At 46.0% G+C, this 26,407-nt stretch overlaps 1 long non-coding RNA gene across 1 annotated transcript; it reads right to left on the bottom strand.

Moving 5' to 3' along the window:
• Positions 1-7,479: 7,479 nt before the first annotated feature.
• Positions 7,480-26,204, bottom strand: LOC142922493 (uncharacterized). Its single transcript, XR_012940093.1, has 4 exons — positions 26,065-26,204; positions 13,594-13,684; positions 10,354-10,476; positions 7,480-8,625 (listed from the first exon to the last, which is right to left on the bottom strand). It is a non-coding gene; the product is annotated as an uncharacterized LOC142922493 (long non-coding RNA).
• Positions 26,205-26,407: the final 203 nt, after the last annotated feature.

The raw sequence follows: 26,407 nt of genomic DNA on the forward strand, positions 1-26,407 counted from the left end.
GACAAAACGGGGGGGGGGGGGGGGGTAGAACACACTCCACATTCCACACGGAGAAAGTGGCCCAAGTATGGGAATCAAACCCAGGTCCCTCTTTGACTGAGTTCCAGCCCTGCTGCCTGCAAACGAACACATGTACAGTTCAAACCCCACGTATACATTCGGTTATATACGGATGTATTTTTATAATTGGTTCCTGGGTGAGGACAAATAATGAGGCAGCCATATCTTTACCATGTAGCCCTTCATCCTTTGTGATATCGCAAGACTAATGCCCATTCTGTAACCAGACCCACGATGGGCAAAGGTATGCTGCATTATTGCACCATCGTTATTAGCCTGGTCAATCTATCTCTGCACACAGTCCGTACGCGGACGATGGTGGGGGGGGGGGGGCTGTGATCTCTGCTGTAGCAGGAAGTTGGAACGGTGTCGTGCGCATCTCTTTATAGAGCGGAGCCGGCCCTGCCCCCATCCTCCGCGCTTGCCCTGGCCTCTAAATGGAAGCTGACGTTTGTGGTGGAAGAGGAGACCCTGGTGGAGGAGCTGGTGGTGCAGGAGGAGACCCTGGTGGAGGAGCTGGTGGTGCAGGAGGAGACCCTGGTGGAGGAGCTGGTGGTGCAGGAGGAGGAGACCCTTGTGGAGGAGCTGGTGGTGCAGGAGGAGGACACCCTGGTGGAGGAGCTGGTGGTGCAGGAGGAGACCCTGGTGGAGGAGCTGGTGGTGCAGGAGGGGGAGGAGACCCTGGTGGAGGAGCTGGTGGTGCAGGAGGAGACTCTGGTGGAGGAGCTGGTGGTGCAGGAGGAGACCCTGGTGGAGGAGCTGGTGGTGCAGGTGGAGGAGGAGACCCTGGTGGAGGAGCTGGTGGTGCAGGAGGAGGAGACCTTGGTGGAGGAGCTGGTGGTGCAGGACGAAGAGGAGATGGAGGGGGAGACAGAGGAGGTGGAGATGAAGAAGGAGCAGGAGGAGGAGATGGTGGTGCAGGAGATGGTGGTGGAGGAGAAGGAGATGACAAGGAAAGAGGATCAGGCGATGGTGATGCAGGAGGAGAAGAGGAAGCGAGGGGGCCTGGCCCGCATAGGGAGAACCATCCGTTCACTCCTCCGACGCGCGCTGCTGTGTGGTGGCCGGTCCACCACACAGTAGAGGTGGTGGTCATGGATCGTTGTGAACCACGACCACTATCACCACACCCACCACATGCACACTCCACACATACACCCCCCTGTGATACCCACCACCCACCACACACACCCTGCACCCACCAACCCCGTGACACCCACCACACACTACACAAAGGGCTAGGGGTTTAGAGGGTTAGGGGTTTATAAAGTTATGGGTTTAGAGGTTTTGGGGTATTTTGGGGATAAGGGGTTTATATGTTTAGGTATTTCGAGGGTTATAGGGTTTAGGGGTTGAGAGTGTTAGGGGTTTAGGGGATTCTAGAGTTAGGGGTTTAGAGGGTTAGGGTTTTAAGGGTAAAGGGGTTTAAAGGGTTAGGTGTTTAGAGGATTAGGCTATTAGGGGTATAGGGTTTTAAAGAGTTAGGGGTTTAGGGGTTCAAAAAAATATGGTTTTAAGGGTAGAGGGGTTAAGAGGGTTAGTAATTTAGAGGGTTTTGGGTTTAAAGATTTTGTGTTTAAGGGTTTAGGTTAGGGGTTCAGTGGGTTAGAGGTTTGGGGGTTTATGGGTTAGGATTTTAGAGCGTGATGGGTTTAGACCGTTATGGTTTTAAGGGTAAAGAGGTTTTGAGGGTTGAGTTTTAGAGGGTTACAGTTTAGAAGGTTATGGTTTTAAAGGGTTCTCGGTTTAGATAATTAGGTGTTTAGAGGGTTTATGGGGTTTGATTGTTAAAGGGTTAGTGGTTTAGAGGTTAGGAGTTTATAAGGTTAAAGGCTTAGGGGTTTAGAGGTTTTGGGGTTTTTAGGGGGTAAGCAGTTTAGAGGTTTGGGGGGTTTTAAGGGTTATGATGTTTAGGGTTTGAGCGTATTAGGGGTTTTGAGGGTTAGGGTTTTAGTGGGTTAAGGGTGTAGAGGGTTAGGGGATTAGAGGGTGAGGGGTTTTCAAGGTATTTGGGTTAGGATTTCAAACGGTGAGGAGTTTAGACGGAGAGGGTTTTAAGGGTGAAGGGGTTGAGGTCTTTATTTGGTAGAGTTTAGGTTATGGGTTTAGAGGGTTAAGGGTTTAGAGTTACTGTCGGTGTTTAGAGGTTTAGGGGGTTTATGGGTTTTGATTGCTCGGTGTTTTGGTTTACAAGGTTACGAGTTTGAGAAGGTTATGGGTTTAGAGGTTTCGGTGTTTCGGGGATTAGAGGTTTATAAGGTGAGGGGTTTAAAGGGTTATGGTTTTACAGGTTTATGGGTTTAGACAATTTGGGGTTTAAGGGTTTAGAACAGGGGTGGGCAAATTTTTTGACTCGCGGGCCACAATGGGTTCTAAAATTTGACAGAGGGGCCGGGCCAGGAACAGATGGATGGAGTGTTTGTGTGAACTAATATAAATGGCATGTAAAAATAATAACATGAAAGGATTTGGCCTTTAACAGGTAGCAAAGCATTTATTTGCAAGGCAATTTAACAAATTGTACGAACATGAACATACAAAAACATGTCGTAACTCCCGGTCAAAGTCCGCCATCTAATGGGGAAATGGGGGCATTACAGGAGAAAGGTAAAATTTAATTTAGTAATAATAATATTTGTACAAGTTCGGCGGGCCGGATTAAAAAGCCCAACGGGCCGTATACGGCCCGGGGGGCGTGCTTTTCCCATGTCTGGTTTAGAAGGTTAAGGGTTTAGACAGCTAAGAGTTTTTGGGGTTTATGGGTTAGGGTTCTAAAGGGTGAGGTGTTTAGACGGTTGGAGTCTTCAGGGTAAAGTCCTTTAGAGAATTTGGTGTTTAGAGGGTTAGGGATTTAGAGTGTTAGGGGTTTAGTGGTTTGAGAGTTGAGGGTTTAACACCTAGACTTTCACAACTAATATTGGGTTAGTCTCCAACACTAAATGGCACTTTTTGTTGATGTGACAAATTTTCCTAATTGGCTGTGTCAGGTGGTGGCTGGTTTAACGACACATTTATAGTTACACAATCTAACCCCAAAATTTTTTTTATGGGTTTAGAGGGTTAGGGGTTTAGTGGGTTATGTGTTTAGAGGGTTAGCATTTTAGGGGTATAGGTGTTTTAAGGGTTAGGCATCTAGAGGGTTAGTTCTTTAGAGGGTTGGGGTTTAAATGTGTTGGGATTAGATTAGGGATTTAGGGTTTTAGAACGTTAGGGTTTTGAGGGTTAGGGTTTTAGAAGTTGAGGATTTAGAAGGTTGTGAGTTCAGAGGGTTAGGGGTCTAGAGGGTTAGTTCATTACAGGGTTTTGGTTTAGATTGGTTGGTATTTAGAATATTAGGGATGTAGGGTTTTAGAAGCCTAGAGTTTCAAGGTTTAGAGGGTTAGGGATTCAGAGGGTTGAGGGTTTGATTTTTAATGGCTTCGAAGGTTAGGGTTAAAAGACTAAGGGGTTTGGAGAGTGAGGGGTTTTTGGTGGGTTAGGGTTTTAAGGGTAAAGGGTTTGAGAGGGTTAGCGGTTTAGATGGTTATGGGTTTAAATGGTTAGGGATTTAGATAGTTACGGGGTTTAGAGGTTTTAGAGGGTTTTATTTGTTCGAGGTTTAGTGGTTAAGGTCTCTGTGCGAGTCCAACAGGTTTATTTTAGTCTATGGTAAGATAAAAACAGTTCAGTTTAATTTGTATATATTTAAACAATTTGTTTACCTTCCCTGTCGTGTTTTTGTATTGTATTTTTGTTATGTTCTGACCCGCCCGATTGGACGTCTGTGAAAACAGATCGTTATAGCTCATCAGATTCATCCAGTATAAATAAATATTCAGATTAAAATTCTATTGACCTCTGTGCGAATCTATGGATTTCTGTGTGAGTTTTTCGGTCTCTTGAGTGTATGGATCTCTGTGTGAGGCTATTGGTCTCTGTGCATGTCAAAAGGACTCTGTGTGAGTCTATGGGGTTGCTGTGTGAGTCTGAGTGTCTGTAGGAATGCATGGGTCTCTGTTGGAGTCTATGGGTTTCTGGGTATGGTTGTTTGTGCGAGTTTTACATGCACAAATGGAACTTAAAAAGGTCATTGAGGGTTGCAGAATCCAAATTGAATATTAAGTTCCCCGCAGTGCAAGCCAGCTCCCTAGTCGTGTCATCAAACAGCCCCTGTAATTCTTTATAATAAAAGACTTACTCCAAGAAATCCACACTGAGTCACAGTAGGGTCCTGAATTGGGGTTTTATTTTATAATCTTTGGTTTTATTCGGTTAAGTCACGTAGGTAAAAAATAAATTAAAATTAAATAAAAGAATAAATTAAAACACGACGTTTCGAAGGTAACACAAGCTTCCGTCTTCAGGTGGAAACAGTCACAGCAAAAAATCGCTGCACCAAGTGGCGAGGCTCTGGAAACCTCTGGCTTAAATACAGGTTATGGGAGGGGGGGGGAGGAGCCATGTAGGGGGACCTTGGTGGGGTGAGGGGCTGACTTAATCCGTCTTTTGTTGTGTAGAGGGTGTGGGGGGAGGGTCACTGTGTATGTGCAATAGAAACGGAAAAATAGAAAAAAATTAAAGATCGGCAAGAATGTGCTGTAAGGTGCGGAGTAGAAAACCGTGGAAATAGAAAAGCTTAAATGCAGGTTAAGGGGGGGCGGGTGGGAGGAGCCATGTAGGGGGACCTTGGTGGGGTGCGGGGCTGAGTTAATCCGTCTTTTGTTGTGTAGAGGGTGCGGGGGATGGGTCACTGTGTATGTGCAATAGAAACGGAAAAAAAATAGAAAAATTAAAGATCGGCAAGAATGTGCTGTCAGGGGGAAGTAGAAAAAAGGGAAATAGAAAGTTCGGAAGGAATATGCTTGGTATACCACTACTTGAAATTGCTGTTAGAAATTAGTTGACGGTTGGTATGATTTAAAACGTCCTTCCAGTGGTTGCTTAATTTGAAACTATCCTCTCGGTTGAAGGTATGCCTGTATTTGTATATCTGAATGGCTTGGTGAACACATCTCTGGTGATAACCTATAGGTTTACAGAGAACCTTGGTATCGGAGAAGACAATCTCATGATCACCCATAGCGTTGTGACAATGATCAGCCACAGCAGAAGAATTCGTTCTGCCGTGTTTCAAATCTCATTTGTGCTCGCGAATTCGGTCAGAGACATGTCGCTTTGTCTCCCCGATATAGCAATCACCACAGGTACAACTCAATTTGTAAACCCCGGGGTACTGTAAGTCAGGAATGACATCCAGGATCAATTTAAAGATCATACTCGGCATTCTGAAGGTCCTCCGTGGTCTGACAATGATCACGTTGCCATGTTTACGCTTCTTACAAATATTTTTGCCCTGTTGAATCGATCACCAAACCCAAGTGACGGTAATGTTACGGTAAAAAAAAATCTCAGTGGGTGACCTCTGGGCAGAGCATGACCTTGCAAACAGACGACCAATCGAGTGAAATAAACATGGGAAACGCACCTCGATGAACAAGCTGACTTCCCTGTGTGTTTGGACAAACTCATTCATCACAGGCAAAACGAACATGTCCCGAATGCCCACGTCCTTCAGGAACTGCATCTGGAGGTGTTGGCACACCAATTGCATCACCTAGCAAAAGAGGAAAACAGCAGGAACGACGTGAATACATCATCGCCATGCAGCAGTCTACGCCCGTCAATTTCTCACAGCGGTAGTAAGGTCCTTAGGTGTCTGGGAGCACAAGGCAGGTGCAGGTGGGTGAGTCATAATTTCCATCCCTGACGCCAAAACTTATTTCAGGCTGTGCAAGAGATAATGACATGGGTTAATTGTCACACAAGCCAATTAGAAAGCTGCCATGCTGTTAATGGTTAGTAAACTGAACTCACAGACCATAGGTCGCTAAATGGGTACACCACAGTTAGCTGATCGGCAAGTCACGTGTGATGCAGCAAAGTGTGGCTTTCAGCCGGCTCTTCCAACACATCTGGTCAACGTGGAAAAGTAGAATATGGGACCTTCCTGGTGTGGACTAATCAGTTTCAAAGACAATGCATATATTATCAGAGCATGTTTGCATGTTCACCACAAGTACGTGTGGTTAATGCAGACAGGATTCCTTGAATGAGGATTCTGTTTGGTGTTTTAACATCTTGACACCTGTTGTATTGCCAGAAAGGGTAAAACCTATTGTTATATGGAAAAGTAGACCAAATACTCGTAAAGAGTTCGCTCTCATGAAAGTCTTTTCACCAGCGGTCGTGTGACCAAGCAATTGCAGAGCTGCACTTTTATATAAGTCAGGTCAGAGCCAGATACACATTGGAGGATAAACATCCCACGGTGGCTGGGCAATTGTTGTGCAATAATGTCAGGTCAAACTTACTTAGGATATTTACAGGTGCATTTTATTCATGCCGTATATATTAATGCACACATTGTGTAGTAGTGGTATTATTATTAAACTCACCTTTAATGACGATGACCATAAACATGATTAAGAGTAACTAGTAATGAATGTGCGACTGTACGATGTGGACGTAGCGGAGGGGCCCCCCACGGTGAGCGGTGACGCAACGCGCGCAGTGGCCCGCGTCACGTGGTTGGCACCTCACGTGCACAGAGCGAGGCAGGCAGAGCCAGAGGGGCGGGGGGGCGGCGTTGCCTAGGCGACGTTGGCGTCCTCGCGGTCTACTCCACGGTCAAGCTGCGTGTCACTTGGTGACCCCCCCACCGCCTTTTACTGGACACCTGTGAGTGAGAGCTTGATAGCGCTTCGGATTTCTCCAGGGTCAAAACAGATTTTGATTCCCAGTACAGTGTGCACAGCACCTGTACGACGGGTCCTCGTTTAACGCAGTAGATGCGTTCCTGAAAAGTGCCGCGCTAAGCGAAAACTATTTCCCCCGTAATGAATGTCCAAGCGCAGTCAGAATTGGGTTACAAACAACTTGAGGGGACGCCGCCGCGTTACCGTCTCGTCTCGCTCAACCGCGCAGCTCAAGAAAGTAGTTCGGCGTCGACTGCTCACAAGTCGCCTTATGGCGGTGCGCGTTCCCTAAATGAAGGCAACCGCGTTATAGCGTGAACACGCGGGACAGACCCAGTTGTCGTGTGCGGGTCAACTCCCTGAGATAAACTTGCTGCCGACTTCATGCGTTGTATACGCCCAGTGCTCAGCCAATTGTTGTGAGCGTCGCTCCTCTGTCCTCTGTTGTTAATGGAGGGAGACTGCACCCAACTGCCAAGTATCATCCTTCGCGAGCCTCTTCAAAACGCTCACCTTGACACCGCTGGAAGCAGCCATCGGACTTGACCTCACCCCACAACAGTGCAAGTTTAACCGCTCAACATTAAAACACAACGATGGGTCGCTTGCACCAATCGCACAACATCACAGCGTTGACTCTCAACTGTTACTTGTGTAGAGGGGGTCAGATTGTCCAGACATTCGGTTGATACTAATAGGGTTTATTTTTCCAGTATTGTAGATTATTTGAATTACATTTGTTTGGGCGTCAGGGTGGTGCAGTGGTCACGCCCGTGCATGGCATCTTCTGAAGGAGTGCCTGGCATCGCTTTCCTAATTCTGGTCCCTTTCTCTGCATGGGTTTACTCCCATAGCAAAACAACAACAAAAACATACACTGTAACTGGTACTAGCCAAACATCTGGGATTGTTTTTGTTATGCTGCCTTGCCCAAAATGGCATTTGGTGATAAAAAATTTTGGCAGGAATTGATGCACTAATGCAATTTGAACTCTTATATATTTTCATTTCATGACTTGCTTAGCGTTCATATTCTTGGTAAAGTCACGTAAATAGAAAACAAGAAATAAAATTCAAATTAAATAAAAAAAAAATAAAAAAATAACAAATAAAAAATAAATTGAAAATAATAAAAGCAAAAAACCCAGGACGTTTCAATCGCAACACAAGTGGTCTTTATTTTATTGTTTTTTGTTTTCTATTTACGTGACTTTACCGAAAGAACCAAGAATATGATTTCCTGCAGTCACGAAAGTTTTAAGTCAAAATTTGCTTCGCGTTCCTTTACTTTGCCCTCCTATCTGTTTGTATTGCTGTTTGTTGTTGTAACTTTCTGACTCGCCCCGACTGGACATCTGTGAAAAAAAGAGCTTCATAGCTCATCAGATTCGTCCAGCCTAATTAAAGATTCTGATTCTAACATTAACTGACCCAGTTTTCGCGCGGATATCATGGCCAGGATGCGGAACAAAGGGACCCCCGGTCACACTCACGTGGAATGCCTAGGGCATTGCACAGCAATTAAATGGACTAGTTTTGTGAGATTTATTTGGTGGCTTAGGGAAGGCCTTTATTCAACAATGTATATCATGGCCGATAAGAATTTTTATAGTTATACACCATAGCCCACGATTTCCTGCACCGTTCATTCACTTGAGGAGACTGCGCATGGTGGAGATGGATTACCCTCGGTATCCTGTCCCAAAGTAATTCCAGTGGTTCAGGTAGTGGAAGAGTTGCTAGAGCTTCTGGTTATTGCCGAAGCCTTGTGACTTTGGGATGAGAGCGTGGTAGGATGAGTGAAGCGTAGAGCTAAAGCTCCTGGAACATCCTGTACCCAAACAACACCAAACATTCAAAATCTTACAATGCTGCTGTTCCAGCACGAACAACATAACAATGAACACATTTTAACAAATTCAACGTAATGCAGGTAATTGAGTGGCTCGAGGTTAATTTCAATGTCAGAGCACCGAGCCAATGCCATTGAGGTCCTCCATTCAAAATTCAGTGAGCCATCTATCAACAAACGTTCCTGCGAATTAAGTGCAGGAATGCTGTGGTCTCAACTTGGTCACCAATGGCTGCACAGTAAACATCATGTCAAATGTGTTTTTGTTCACTGAAGCATATCCCAGCTCTGAGGGTTTGAATTCCATTTGACGTGTAATGAATTATCTTCAGCTTGGATTTCTGGTAAAGCACATCAGTGGCAACTTGTCTCTGAAACAGGGGTTCCTTGTTCGACAAACTGTGTTTCTGGAACATTCAAGCATCCTCAAGTGCCGTGGATAAGTAAGAGTTTTATCGTTCCACTATTGTTTTGTTGACTGTATCAGCTTTAACAGGATTTGCCCAAAACGCCTTAGCAAGGAAGGATGAGTCTTTGTAAGTTAGCAAATAGAGAGGGTGGAGACCTCAGCATGTAGACATCTCAACCACAACTCTACCTGGTCTCTGTTATTTATTAAATGAGCCAGCCCTTGCCACACTGAGGTTATACGAATGAACCTTGCATGCCACAGACAGGGCAGTGAACGGCAGTTGCTGCTATTGTTTTGGTTGTTTGTAGCTTTTTTTTGTACCCAGCGATGGCAAGCTCGTACTCCGAGTGCCCATAGAAGGAGGCTGGGTCAAAGATGACGGGCCCTTCATTAATCTCTGCAGCATTCCCAGTCCATATATCACTGTGGAGCAGTGCCAGAACCACCTCTACGTCCCGGAAAAAATCCCCCAACCGAAGCTGCACACCACGCAAAAAACAACACCGCTTTATTCATGATAACGTTTTTTTCGAGTTAGATCGCATAAATTTACATGCGTCGTACACCCACCTCCAATTGCAATGAGGCAATTGCCAGAAGTCAAAACGCTTCTGGCAATTGCTTGATGATGCTGGTTGTAATCACCAGCGAAAGGTCGTACTCATTTTAAAATGTTCCGCGTTTCCTCTCTAACACACCAGAGTGCCGAAGCAATAACATAAATGGCACGTTCTGTTCATGTCAGAAACATTACTAATGGGCGATCTAAGCCAAAAAAAACTTTATCATGAATAATATTGGTCGCGAAAGCCTGCGTGTGAAACACCACTTTACCTTTAAAGTCACCTCGAAAACCCACTGCGATCAAATGGGTTTCCCATATGGCTGTGCACATGATGAGCTACACTGCTGCATGTATTAACTCTTTCCTGCTCAGAGATGACCGCAAGTTGCGGGGTGCATCCCGTTCACCGCTGAATCTCGTGTACGTCATCGGAACGTAATAGGAAGTAAATATTAATTAACTTTATTAGTACCGAGGATCCCACAAGGCCGTGCGGGAACGTGTGTAGCACAGTTTGGTACCAGCTATAATAGAGTGCTGTCCTGTTGCTACGGTGCTCTGCGGCGAGTACAATGTCTTTAAAAACAACGGCGCTATGCCTCTCTAAATAAAATTACCGCTGAACCGCTTGCGGGTTCCGAGATTCGGTGGTGAACGAGACCCATCCTGAAATGAGCAGTCGTCTCGGAACAGGAAAGGGTTAAGGGCGAGAGTGAAACAGCTTACGAACCTGAAGCCGAGACCAGAGCTCGCGGGTTTCCCGTTCACCGTAGTCCTTCTCTATCATGTCCAGCTGAAGCTGCAGTTGCTGCCGTGAGAAGAACGTCACCCAGTCCTCCTGCCACTCATTCAGCTGGTGGCATAAATATAGTTTTATTACGGACATTTAGAAACATAAGCAAATAATACCTACTTTATTTGGCCAATCCTTGACCTAAAACAGTGATATTCACTCATTTTCGGAGGGGGGCCACTTTCGCGAATAAGACATTATCAGTGAAAGAGCCATCTCACATTTGAAACCATTGGGGGGTTTGACAGCATGATGGGTGTTTTCACTTGTGTGTATTGTCGGGGACTGCACGTCAGGGGTCGCAGTAAAAAGGACACCAGGGACTGCCACCGGCCCACGGGCCTTGCAATGAAGAACACGGACTTAAGATGTCACCCAGAAACGTTGAATTTTACGTACAAATGGCTGGGTAATTCTTAAGACATAATTCGACACTCATGTTATGTACCGATTATCATGCTGTAGTCTTTGAACATCTCATTTTAGCCACCAATTGATATCCTCATAAAAAAATTACAACAGCATTGATCCTAACGATAGGTTCTGCGCTTAATTCCCACACCTCCGTTTAGCACGGTTGGCTATGTACGGTGGAAAGGAAGTTCAACATACATTCATACAAGTCTCTCAAACCCGGCTGAGTGTAATTGGTAATTAGCGAAAACATAACTGATTACGTGAACACTGGTTATGCAAGATCGATCTCTGAGGGAACTTCAGTGATATCTGGTGATGTCAGTTGTAACTGTGTGCCCTGTTATCAATGGTACAACTGTGTGCAATGGAAGAAAATATATGCATTTTTTTATCAAATATATTGTTTTATAAATTTGTGTACTTGCACAAGATAAAATGTACGCCAATCTAGTTCTTCTTAAAATGTAACCTTAAACCAATGTTACCATCATCAGTGGTTAATAGAATATTACACAAAGGACTCTCATATTTCTACGATGTAATACTAATTAGACTGACATCTGAACAACAGCTGATTTCACCGCTCCATGATAAAACTAATTTAATCAAGTAAACATTATTGCCGTTCCTATAAAACTTTGGTCACCCAGGCTGTCCTTCAACAAAAGGGTATATTAAATCTATAACATAGTTTTTTCTGGGTTAGATCGCATAAAAATGAATGAGCCGTTAAACCTACCACCACCTAACAGCCAATTAGTAAGGTTGTCACGTAAACGGAACATGCCAATCCGCTACTTGAACAGCAAACCGAAGTGTTGGAGAGAAAATCCACAACATTTACAATCTGAGTATGACGTTTCGCTGGTATTTACAACTATCATCATTAGGTGGACAGCCACAATCATAGAGAAATCCTCCTGTTTCATTCCTTGGAGGGATAGATGTGATGACGTCACTTGTGAGCCCTTCACGAATTGGAATGTTCTGTTTATGTGACAAACCTTACGAATTGGCTGTCGGTGGCGGGTTTAACGACAAATTTATATTTCAACGATCTAACCCAAAAAAAACCGATATTATGGATGATATTGGCCGCGAAAGCCTACGTGTTAAACGGGTATATTCAAATTTAAATGGGCTACAACCAGTTTCATGACTTTAAAGCGGAGATCACATGTGGGATGTAACCACAGCATATAGCCGTATGAAACCCACATACTCTACATCCTCCTGCCCAGGGTCTATACCTGTTGGGAGAAATTTAAGACTGAAATTTTTATCAAAATCTGTAAAACACATGAGAACCTTAATTTAGCAGTCTCAAACTGACTGGGACCCCTGTCGTGACGGAGCAGCTGAACATTGCACAAAATCATCAACGCATATACAGATATATACCAAGGGTGACCAACTTTCCTGACCCTACCAGCAGCATACCATAATCTTCAGATGGCCGCGGGAGCCACAAGAGATAAAGATTAGCCATACAGAAGTTGACTCGTGTCGACTGGCTGTGGAATTTTGACTTTAGAAATCTCAGTGCCCTGGGAGTACTCATGGCCTGCCTCCGATACCAGATTGTTCTCACTTCATATAAAGTTAAATTGAAGAGTTACAAATTAGCAGCGCCTCTGCAGAGCCACACTTGAACTGCCCAGGAGCCACATGCAGATGCCGAGCAATGGTCTGGCCAACCATGGTATTTTCTGTACATTATAGACTTGTAAATCTAGCGTATATAAATAATTAGCTGAAAACATTTATTTTAGCATTTACTCTATTGCCCTTTAATGAATGAATAGCAAAACTACATGAACTCTCTCCTAAAGCCTTCTTTTGGCTAGCAGACCTTGACATTTATCTCCTGAACATATTGTGATTATATTCTTGGTTCTTTCGGCAAAGTCACGTAGAAGGGAAATAATACAAATAAAACATAATATAATAAAATTCTCACGACATTTCGGCCACAACGCAAACAGCCGTCCTCAGGTGAAGAAACAGAGCTGTCGGAAAGACAGCGTCTTAATGAACACTACCCAGCGTTCATTAAGACGCTGTCTTTCCGACAGCTCTGTTTCTTCATCTGAGGACGTCTGCTTGCGTTGTGGTCGAAACTTCGTGAAAATTTTATTATATAATGTTTTATTTGTATTATTTTATTATTTCCCTTCCACGTGACTTTACCGAAAGAAACAAAAATATGAATCCCTGCAGTCACGAAAGCTTTAAATCGAAAAATATTGCGATTAGCAAAAATATAAAGGGACGCAATGTTGAATGCTCTAAGTCTCCTTTGCAGAAGAGTTTGCCCTGATGGACTTAAATACAGATACTTTTAATAGCCATAATTCATATATTACCCAACATAATTCATATTCTGAAAAGTACATTGCACACACATGAACAATACAGTTCCCTTCATCACAAAGATGGCTAAAACAAAGAGATGAATGTGATTAGGTGTGGAAAAGCATGACCGCTGGCTGGCTAGTTGTGTTCATGTATGAAATAATGACAGCATGTGTCTATCTCATTCACTAGCTCAATCGCTTGATTTTTACGATTAATAAACAGCTGTATGAAATGTGTGTTTGTTTACACACAAATCGCCTGTTTACACATATTCATTAGATCCGATTAGCATGCCTACTCTCAGTGCGAAGGAATGTCAACATAATACATAGTTGACATGATGCTAGGGTTGGATCGGTGGGCCTAGTTTTCCACATGTTTTACATTTTCATGATTCAATACCGATAGTTTCTCTTCCTTGTGAAGCCTCTCTCCAATCTTCCTGTTGTGAAGGTGCATTTCAGCCAGATGCTGCCCCAACAAGCCTGAGCCCCTGTCAGAGTGTACAACACAATAGACCTGTCAAAGAAAACATTAACTTTATCATGTCAACAAACCCCAAGTAATAATTCATATGCAAACTAAACTACATCATATTTGTCCAGGTGGTCTGTGGCCAAGAACCTCGCTTGAAAATACGAATATATCAGTTCACATTCTGGTTTAGGTGACTCAAAACAATATTCTTCTGGGGTTTATACAATGAGTGTTACTTCCTGGGAAGTCAATCCTATGTAGACTATAAATGAAACCATTTTTTATATTACCAGAGCTATTTTTCAGAACCGACCTGGCCACAAATGATAGCCTAACGAAGTGGCTTATCACATGGAAATGTATAGCAGCCAAATGCTCAAAATACTCATGTTTCTAAATGTGCAGGGAAAAACTGGAGAAACCGGAGAAAAATCTGCACGACCACGGGGAGAACATGCAAACTTAAAATATACAGCAGGCGTCAAGGTCGGGATCGAACCTACGAAGTCCAATATACCAGGCGAGGCAGTTAACATCTCCTAGCCACCATGGCGCCCCATTCTCTGACTTATCCACCCACCCACCCACTCGTAAAGCCACCCACTCACTCACCCTGCCACGTACTGAATCTCTAAACCAACAACTCAACCACCCACTCACTCACCCTGCCACGTACTTAATCTCTAAACCAACAACTCAACCACCCACCCACTCATCCAACCTCTCACTTACTAAACCAGCCACTCACCAACCCACCGACCCACTCATCCACCTATTCACTTAAAATAGTTCAACTACAATTGAATTATTTTAAATTCACCAGGCAAGGCCCACTGAGCTATATAGATCCTTGTCGGAAACGACGTGGCAAACAAATGATAGCTCAAAGAAGTGGCTTATCACGTGGACATTTATAGCAGCCAAAGCCTCTAAATGTATATTTCTAAATATGCATGAAAAACTCGGAGGTCCCAGAGAAAAATCCATGCAACCACAGGGAGAACATGCAAACTCCAAATATACAGGCGTCACGATCGAGATCGAACCCACGATGTCTTATACAAATGGCGAGGGAGTTAACATTCCGCTACCCTGGCGCTCCACTCTGACTCAGCCTCCCACCCACCCACTCAAACACCCAGCCAAGCACTCATGAACCCAATCACCGTGGCACCCACTTAATCGCGAAACCCACTCACTCATCAACACACCCAGCCACTCACTTAACCACTTACCTACGAACCCACCTGCATACCCCCCACTCACTAACTCAACGACCCACTCACTCAACACTCCACTAACCCACCCAATCACCTATTCATGCCCCAAATCACACACTGACCCATTCACCCACTTAATCTATAACTCATGCACTCATCCACCCACCTGCTCACCAGCCACTTATCTACTCACCCACCCACTCATCCTGCCACCTACTCAACCTCTAACCCACCCACGCACCGAACTACCCACCTACCCAATCACCCATCCAATAAACTACAACTAAACTATTTTGTATTTTACCAGGTAAGCCCCACAGAGCTATATAAAACATTTTAGAAGTGATCTGGTTACAACTGATACGTGAACGAAGTGGCTTATCAAGCTGACATTTCTTCTAAACAAATCTTGACTCTAAATGGGGAGGGATGAATCTGGAGGACCCGGAGAAAGATCTACGAAGACACAGGCAAAACATTAAAACTCATAATATACAGGCAGCAGGGTCAGAATCGAATACACGATTTCCTGTATACTTAGTGAGGTAGTTAATATCTCACCATAGTGGCACCCCGCTCTCTGACCCACTCACCCAATTACACACTAACTCACCCACTCAACCTCCCACATTAACTTACCCACCCACCAGTCACTCCCCCATTCACCCAACCACCCCCTCACTCACCCAACCACGCACCAACTCACCTACCCACTAACTCACCCACCCATCTTCTCCCGCACTCAGCCAGCCACCCGCTCAATCACGTGCCGACTAACTTACTCACACACTCACCGACCAATACACCCATTCACCCATTCACTTACCCACCCACAATCTCACTAGCCAAGCCAACCACCCAGCCCCTCACTCACCCACTTATTCAATCACTCACTACCCCACACACTCACCCAACCACTTGCTCACTTACCCATACGCTAACCCAACCACTCACTCACCGACTCACCCACCCACTAACTCATCAAAATTAATTCTCAACCACTCACCCAACCACCCACGCAATCTCATACCCAAACTCACTCACCTACCCATTTATGCACTCACGCACCCACTTACTCACTCACGCACCCACCAACCAACCCACCTACCCATCTCTTCACTCACTCACCCACCCACACAGTCAATCACTCACCTACATACCTACCCACTAATACTCACCCACTCATCCAACAACGAACTCACCAACCCACCCGCCGACTCACTCAGGTACTAACCCACTCAACTTATAACCCACACACTAACCACCTAACAACCTACCCACACACTCACTCACTCACCCACACACTCACTCACTCATCCACCCACCCAAACATCCACTCACCCACCCACTAATTCACCCACCCACTCACTCCCTCATCCATCCACTCACCTACTCGCCCATCCACTCACTTACTCAATGAGCCACTCACCTTCTCACCCAGTACTTACACATCAACTGACTCTGCCACCCACTCAATTCCTAACCCACCCACTCACCCAACCAGCTGCCCACTCCCTCAGCCACTCACCTACTTACCCACCCCACTTACACATCCACTTACCCTGCAATCCACTCAATTTCTAATCCCCCACTCACCCAACCACCCGCCCACTCATCTACTCACCCATTACCACGGAATTATTCACCCACCCATCAGTCAACCACCCAATAATTCAACCACTCACAAACTAAATCGCCTATTAATTAAACCACCCACTACCTCAACCACCCACTAACTTAACCACCGAGCCACTCACCCACTCAGCAAGCCACCCACCTATATCTCTAACCCAATATTTCACTCACCCACCGCCCACTCACCTACACACTAAATTATGTTTATTTTACCAGGTTAGGCCCAATGAGCTACGTAGCTCGTTTTCAAAACAACCTTCACCACAAATAAACCGACCATTAAAATTATAGACTGATCATTTCTTTGTCAGTGGGCAAACGTACAAAATCAGCAGAGGATCAAATACTTTTTTCCCTCACTGTACATTGGCGGGGGTCACAAAAATATCTCCAAAATCCTGAATAAACACAAAATCCAGGTCCAATTCAACACAGTACAAAAAAATCCGTGATCTGGTTCCATCTGTAAAGGATGTGGTTCCAGGCATACAGTACCCGGGCGTTTACAAACTAAAGTGCGTCTGTGGTAGCAGCTACATTGGAGAAACCACACGACATATATCAGACCCCATCCGCGAACATAAAGCAGACTTGAAACACGGTAGGACGAACTCCTCTGCCGTGGCAGATCACTGTTATAATTCAGTGGGCTCACATGACATTGACTTCTCCAAGACAGAGGTTCTTTGCAAGCCAACCGGCTACCATGAGAGATTCGTTCATGAGGCCATCCACATATACAAGCACAGATACAATTTCAACCGAGAAGATGGATTCTGGCTTAGTAACCATTGGAAAGATGTTTTAAACCATTTCGGTTCTTAATTGATTGTATTTTATGGTGATTTTCAGACCGCAGCCCTTTCGCTGGCACTGCCTCTTAATACTTCTCACACCACGGTCAATGGTATGGTTTACAACATGTAGTATAATAATTAATAGTATAACATTGTAATGTTTAACATAACTCATAAGGCAATATATAGCATCGTAATTGCATAATGAATATACATCAGTGTGGTATATAGTTGGGTTCATAGAATAAGACATAGTGTAATATCACAAGTCTAATAGTTTATAATCTAAAGTATAGGGTAGTGTAAAGTAACGCATTGTATAATTCAAAAGTGGAATTTGTCTATGATATGATGTTATACAATGTAGTTTAGATTGGAAGGTATAATATTGTATTATATAGTAGTCCAGTTTACAGCATAGTCATAAGGCAACTCAGGACACAACAGCGCACCTTGGCTGTTGCACTTGCCCCTTTTCTTGTTTCCTCTCTGCCTGTGTTCCCAGCCCCCTCCCTCCTCCTCTCCGGAGGTGATGCAGGTAACATGCAAATTCATATTTTAACTCCGCCCACACAGCTTAATAGACGCGGTCCTTGCATGTCAGCGTTCATTCAAGCTCTGTCTTCCGGACAGACCTGTCTCTTCACTTGAAGAAGGCCACTTGTGTTGTGGCCAAAACGTCGTGAGAATTTTATTGTCTTATTTAATTTTATTATTTTATTCCCATTCTACGTGACTTTACCGAAAGAACCAAGAAGATGAATCCTTGCAGTCATGAAAGCTTTAAACTGAAATTTACTTTTTATTTCACCAGGCAAGGCCCATTAAGCTATATAGATCCTTTTCAGAATAGACCTGGCTACAAATGATAGATATACGAGTGGCTTATCACAGATACATTTATTGCAGCCAAATCCTCTAAACACATGTTGCTTCTAAATGCAGAGGGAAAACCCTGAGTATCTAGAACAAAATCCAGGCGACCACGGGTGAGAACTTGCAAACTCCAAATATACAGGCGACAGGGTCGGGATCGAATCTACCACCTCCTGTATACTAGGCAAAATAGTGAACATCTCACCACCTTGGCGCCTCACTCTCTGACTCAGCCATCCACTCACTTACACGCTAACTTACCCACTCAACTTCCCATGTTAAATTACCCACCCAGCCGTCACTCACCCATTCACTCACTCACCCAACCCGTCACTCACCCCTCCACTAACCCACCCACTCACTCATTAACTTGCCCACCTATCTTCTCAACCACTCACCCAGCATCCCACTCAATCTCATACCAAACTAATCTACACACACCCACACACCCACTCACTGACCCACTCACTTATGCACTCGCCCAACCACCCACTTACTCCCTCATGCACTCACCAACCCACCCACCCATCTCCTCACTCACACACCCACCCCATCAATCACCTACCCACTAACTAACACCCACACACTCACCTACTCACCCACTCACCGACCCAGCACTCACTCACCGAGCCACTCAATTGCTAACCCACCCACTCACCCACCCACCTGCCCACTCACTCACCCACCCACCTGCCCACTCACTCACCCAGTCACTAACGCACTCACTCAATGTATAACCCACCCACTACCCACCTAACCTCCTTCCCACACACTCATTCACCCAACCACATACCCACCCACACTCACCCATACACTCACCTACTCGCCCAGCTGCTCAATAATTTACCGAGCCACTCACCTAATTACCCAGCCACTCACCTACTCACTCACCCACTTACACATCCACTCACCCTGCCACCCACTCCATTTCTAACCCACACACTCACCCAACCACCTCCCACTCCCTCAGCCACTCACCGACTCACCAAATCACCCACTACCCAAATAACTAATCATCCACCCATCACTCAACCAAACAATAATAAAGCCACCCAATAATTAAACCACCCATTAACTCAACCACCCACTAACTCAACCAGGTTTATTTTACCAGGTCAGGCCCACTGAGCTATAAATATCGTTTTCAGAAGCACCATCGCCAAAAATTATAGCTCAAAAAAGTGGCTTATCATGTATACATTTATAGCAACCAACTCCTCTAAATACATGTTTCTAAATGTGGAGGGAAATCTACAGGCATTAGGGTCAGGATCGAACCCACAACCTTCTGTATACGAGGCGAGGTAGTTAACATATCGCCACTGTGGCCCCCCACTATATGACTCTCCCACCCACTAACCCACACAGTCACCCACTCACTTAAATACCCACCGTCACATGCATCCAGGCACTGACTCACCCAGCCACTCAGTACCCATAAACCCACCCAGGCACTCACCCATGCACTTGCCCACTCACCCACCCACCCAATTATCCACAAACTAAACTAAATGTTAAATATTTTTTTTTATTTTACCAGGTCAGGCCCACAGCAAAATAGATATTTTTCAGAAGCCACGTGACCACAAATAGCAGTTCAATGAAGTGGCTTTTCACGTAGAAGCTAAATTCTATAAATGCATGTGTCTAAATGCAGCAGGACAACCCGGAGAACTCTGATTAAATGTCACGCGACCACAGGAACAACATGCACACTCCAAATTTCCAGGCGTCAGGGTCGGGATTGAACTCACAACCTCCTGCATAAAATACGAGGAAGTTAACATCTCGCCACAATGGCACTCCACTATCTGACGTAGCCACCCACTCACCCACCCACTCACAACAAACCCACTCAACCCTGACAACTACTCAATCTCTAACCCACCAACCCAAGCACACAACAACCCACCTACCCATTCACCAACCCAGCCAATAAACTAAACTAATTTTATTTTACCAGGTAAGGGTCACAGAGCTATATACTGTACATCACTTTCAGTAGTGACCTGGTTACAAATGATAGGCCAACGAAGTGGCTTATCACGTAGACATTTATTGCAGCCAAATCCTATAAATGCATGTTGATTTTATATGCAGAGGGAAAACCCGGAGGACATGGAGAAAAATCCATGCGACCAAGGGGAGAACGTGCAAACTCCAAATATACAGGCAGAAGGGTCGAGATCGAAACCACAACCTCCTGTTTTCCAGGTGAAGTGGCTCGCATCTCACCACAATGGCGCTCCATTCTCCGACTCTCCCATCCATGAACCCACACACCCACCCACTCAAATACCCACCCATTAACTCAACAACCCATGAACTCAACCACCCACTAACTCAACCAGCCACTTACTCAACCAGCTACTTACTCAACCACCCACAAACTCAACCACCGAGCCACTCACACACTCACCAAGCCACTCTCTCAATCTATAACTCACACTCATGCATCCAGCTACTCACCCATCCACTCATCCACCCACCCACACACCAACCCACTCACCCACGCACCCAGCCAATCATAAAAAAACACTGAACTAAAACGATTTTTTTTTCCAGGTAAGGCCCACAGCTATATAAATCTTTATCAGAAGCAATCTGCCCACAAATAACAGCTCAATGAAGTGGCTTTTCACGTAGAACGTTATAGCAGCCACATTCTATAAATGCATGTTTCTAAATACGGAGGGACAACCCGGAGAACCCGGAGAAAATTCCACCCGACCATGGGGAGAAGATGCAAACTCCAAATGTATACAGGCTTTAGGGTTGGGGGGAACCTACAAACTCCAATATACCAGGCGAGGGAGTTAACATCTCACCACTGTGGCGCCTCATTATCTGACTCACCCACCAACTCAACTACTAAAGCCACCCACACACTCACTCACCCACTCACAAACCCACTCATTCACTAACCCACTGACTCATCAACACACCAAGCCACTCACTCAAGAACTTACCTATGCACCCACCTACACACCCACTCACTCTAAATATACAGACGTCAGGGTCGGGATCGAACCCATGACCTCGTTTATAAAAGACGAGGCAGTTAACATCTCGCCACCATGGCACTCCACACTCCGACTCAGCCACCTACTCACCCACCCACTCACAAACCCACCCACTGGATCTCAAACACACTCACTCACCAATTTACCCACCCACTCACCCTGACACCCACTCAATCTCCAACTGACCCACCCACGCACTCAAAATCCCACCTACCCACTCAACCATCCAATAAACTGAAACTAAACATTTTTTTTTTTTACCAGGTAAGGCACACAGAGGTATAGCAAGTGACCTGGTTACAAATAATAGGTCGACGAAGTGGCTTATCACGTAAACATTTATTGCATTCAAATCCTTTAAACGCATGTTGATTTGAAATGCGGAGGGAAAACCCGGCTATTTTAATGCACACAATGGACCAGAAGGACAAGCGCAAAGGGTTCACATAATGCGCATGCATAATGTACGTTGACTCATTAATCTCTCCCCCCCTCCCCACTTTGCATCAAGAGCGCCAAAGTGTGGTCACCACATCTATGCCTCTTTATAAGGAACGAAACAGACTAACTTCTCCACAAATCTGGCTGTCGCCTGATGAAGCTAGTTGTAATTACTGGCGAAAAGTTGTACTCAGATTGTAAATGTTGTGGCTTGACTCTCCAACACACCGGTGTGCTGTACTAGTGATAAATTGGCATGTTCTGATTACGTGACAACCCTTACTAGTTGGCTGTGTCGGGTGGTGGTGGGTTTTAACGACACATTTATATATTTATGCGATCTAACCCAAAAAACCCTCTATTATGGATAATATTGGTCGCGAAAGCCTACGTGTAAAACAAATCCCAAGGAATAAAAAAAATCGATGCGACCACGGAAGAAGATGAAAACTCCAAATATACAGGCTTCAGGGTCGGGATCGAATTGATTACATCCTGTATTCTGGGCGAGGGAGTTAACATCTCGCCACTGCGGTGCCTCATTATCTGACTCACCCACCCGCTCAACTACTAAAGCCACCCACACCCTCACTCACCCACTCAAAAACCCACTCACCCTGCCACCCACTCGCTCATACAAATCGGGCATCAATACCGTTGCTTTGTATGATCTGTGAAACGCAGAATATTGCAGATAAAATCGGACATTTCGAGCTTGCTGCAGGATCGATTGAGTGGAATCAATACAATTAGTCTTGATTCACGATCAACAAAGACCATATATAGGAAAATCTCTGATCGGTGATTTGGATTGCATCATATTGCAGCGCCCCTTTGATGATGTTATAAAGCACTTGCCCCAACAGTCTGTTAAAGGCTACACGGGGGATCTTTGTGTGCGAGTAGCTCACAGATGCTTGAGAGATCTGGGCACTGTCCGATCATCAGTGAGCTCCTCCGGCAGGCGAGGCTGAGTTGGCTGTTGTCTGTGCATTAAGAGGTGTTAAATATCCCACGCAGAGGAGTCTGCTTATAGGACAGATAAAAGGTTCATCTTCTTTGGTTCTTTCGGTAAAGTCACGTAGAATTAGAATAAAATAATAAATTGATAAAATAAAATAACACAATAATATTTTCCCGACGTTTCGGCCACAACACAAGCGGCCTTCATCAGGTGAAGGGACGAGACTGTCTGGTAGGACAACGCTGGAGTGTTGTCCTACCAGACAGTCTCGTCCCTTCACCCGATGAAGGCCGCTTGTGTTGTGGCCGAAACGTCGTGAGAATATTATTGTGTTATTTTATTTTATCAATTTATTATTTTATTCTAATTCTACGTGACTTTACCGAAAGAACCAAAGAAGACGAATCATTGCAGTCACGAAAGCTTTAAATCGAAAGATAAAAGGTTCTTCACGTACCGTGTCCCGTGTCACCTAAACGTTAAATGGGGCCCCGGTAAATTCAGTGTCCACCGCTGAATCATCTTTCACCATCACCACTCGTCCATGAAGGCCAATGCGACGAGGCCATAGATAGACGGCGCGTTATAACGGAGAAGGGGGGGACCAGGAGAAACGTCGTACTACGTGACATCACAACACCCTGCACACAACCGTAGTGGCAGATTAGGGTGCGCATCATTCACGAATATGTGGTTTAAGTGGTTGAGAGTAGATTTTGGTGTAAACTGATCACGATGCTTTGCGTGGCCTGCATTTAAAATGTTATGTGTGGGTGCGTGAGCAGATATGAGTGGGTGAGTGCGTCAGTAAGCCGGTAGATGAGTATGTGGGTGGATGGAGGGGGATGGGCGGGAACGCCATGGGCTGGAGTGGAGGCGGACTGATGCGTTACGGGAGGATATGGAGCTGAGTGGGCTTTGCCGACGACTGGTACCAGCGGTGTCGGGATCGGCCTCTGCGGGGGAGGCTCGTGAAGGACGCTTCTACTGGGCAGTTGGAGACAGTCGCCCTCCACCAACAACGGAGGAGTGACGCTCACAACAACGAGCGGAACACCGGATGATAAATATGCAGCAATTTGGCACAGTACGGGGTACAGGTGGTGCATCTGCCAGTCATCTCAGTCAGCCAACCCATGGCACCTGGGTCTGTTCCAGGACCTCCGGTCAGCGAGCCTTCGACACTTCACGTGGCTTCAAAGTGCACCTGGCCTGGCACAGGCGCCGTGGTGACGTCACTGTCACATATTGGCGAATGGCGACGGTCGATAACGCGGCGGTGGTTGTGAGAAATGCCATTTTGGGGGGGGGGGGGGGTGCCAAACCTGACCAGCTGTAAACCTCACGTCGCCTCGCAGCCACACAGTGGCAACAGGGAGTTCTGGATGGGTGCAAGGGGCTGGTAATCCCCCTCCACCTTCAACTAAATAACCACACACGCGAGCCCTTGGGGCTCTCTGTGAGTCGATGGATCTGTGTGTGGTGAGTCTATGGGTCTCTGTGAGAGTCCGTGGGTCTCTGTGTGGTGAGTTTATGTGTGTCTGTTTTATGAGTCTATAGGGCTCTGTGCGAGTCTGTTTGATTCGGTGGTTCTCTGTGTGATGAGTCTATGCGTTTTTGTATGACTCTATGGGTCTCTATGTGGTGATTCTATGGGTCTGTTTGGTGAGTCTATGGGTCTCTCTCTGAGTCTATGGGTCTCTGTGGGGTGAGTCTATGCGTCTTTGTGGGGTGAGTCTATGCGTCTCTGTCTGATGTGTCTATGGGTCTCTGTGGTGAGTCTATGGGTCTCTGTGGTGAGTCTATGGGTCTCTGTGGTGAGTCTATGGGTCTCTGTGGTGAGTCTATGGGTCTCTGTGTGAGTATGGGTACGATTGAGTCTATGGGTATCTGTCTGGTGAGTCTATGTCTCTGTTTGGTGAGTCTATGTCTATAGGGCTCTGTGCGAGTCTGTGGATCTGTTTGAGTCTGTGGTTCTCTGTCTGATGAGTCTATGGGTCTCTGTGGTGAGTCTATGGTTCTCTGTGCAAGTCTGAGGGTATGTGCGTGGTGAGTGTATAGGTCTATGTGTGATGACTCTATGGGTCTCTATGTGATGGATATCTGTGGTGCACATATCCTGGCACAAGCGCCGTGGCGTCATCACCACCACTAAGTGGAGAATGCTCCTACCCCTGCTCCTGCTTGTTTTTGTGCTCGGGAAGGAGAGAGAAAACTAGACTAAGGTCCACTGAGCTAAACATCTCTTCTTCAGAAGCGATTTGGCACCAATGATAGCTCAACGAAGTGGCTCATCATCACAGTCACGAAAGTTTTAAGTAAAAACTTTAAACGAATGTTTCTAAATGTGGAGGGAAAAACCGGAGGACCCGGAGAAAAAGTCCACACGACCACAGGGAGAGACAGAGACACGCAAACTCCAAATATACAGCAGGCATCAGGGTCGGGGTCGAACCCACAACCTCCTGTACACCAGGCGAGGTAGTTAGGGGGGAAAGCAGAGACAGCGAGAGAGAGGAGAATTAGTCAAACTCACACTCAGTATTACTAACTAACCATGATACACTCGCCATGATACTCACCATCATACTCACGCATTCACCATCATACTCACACACAAGCCCACACACATCAACTGTCGCCATTCACCACTACGTGGCGGTGATGTCCCCACAATAACTCAGGTGCCAAGGTTTGACGGCTGTGCCAGGCTAAGTGCAGGAGGAGGCCACGGGCCAGACTCAGGTGCCATGGGTTGACTGCTCTGCCTGGCTAGGTACAAGAGGAGGGCTAGACCCTGGTGCTATGGGTTAACTCGTGTGCCACCACCTGCACAACCACCACAATAACAACCACACAACAATAACCACGACCAACAACTGTAACCACAGTTTAACACGTAGGCTTTCGCGACCAATATTATTCATAATAACGGTTTTTGGGTTAGATCGCGTTTATTTATAAATGTGTCGTAACCCTCCACCACCCGACACGGCCAATCAGCAAAAAAAGTGTCACGTTGACAAAAGACAAATAATTCACTACTTTAGCCCACCGGTGTGTTGAAGAGTGAATCCACATTTACAGTTTGAGTACTGGGCTAAAGTAGTGAATTATTTGTCTTTTGTCAACGTGACACTTTTTTTGCTGATTGGCCGTGTCGGGTGGTGGAGGGTTACGACACATTTATAAATAAACGCGATCTAACCCAAAAACCGTTATTATGAACTGTAACCACAACTATAATTTAACCACAACTATAATTCCCATCAGCCACACGGCCCTCTGGGAGTGCCTCTCAACAGCAGCAGCAGCAGGGCCGAGCTCTGCTTGAAGCAAACTCAGCAGAACGTGACGGCTGTGGGCCAGGCGCCTCCTCTGTCTCCCCCCACCGCCGCCGCCGCCACTGCTGATGTGGACACACCGCGCGAGGTTCTCACCTTCAGGCTGAGTCGACGTAGAGGAGGCCCAGCGAGCCGCCGCTTCAGAAGCTTTCGCGAGCCACTGACGGTGGCCGTGAGCTGGAATCCAAATCAGCCGCTCGCCACCCACAATCCACAGCGCGCGCCGCCTCCACTCGGCCCCGGCCTAAGCGGAAGTAGCAGCGGGGGAGGGGGGCGGGGCATGGGGGGTGAGGGGGCGGGTGACGAGGGAAGGGGGTTGGGGCATGGGGGGTGAGGGGGCGGGTCGCGAGGGGGGGCATGGGGGGTTGTGAGGGGGCATGGGGGGTTGCGAATGTGGAGGGGCGGGGGGGGAAGGGGGGTCACGAGGAGGGGCGGGGGG

This window comes from Petromyzon marinus, unplaced genomic scaffold, assembly GCF_048934315.1.
Source record: "Petromyzon marinus isolate PM22_M1 ecotype Great Lakes invasive population unplaced genomic scaffold, UKy_Petmar_22M1.pri1.0 PM_Scaffold_1, whole genome shotgun sequence".
Lineage (NCBI taxonomy): Eukaryota > Metazoa > Chordata > Hyperoartia > Petromyzontiformes > Petromyzontidae > Petromyzon > Petromyzon marinus.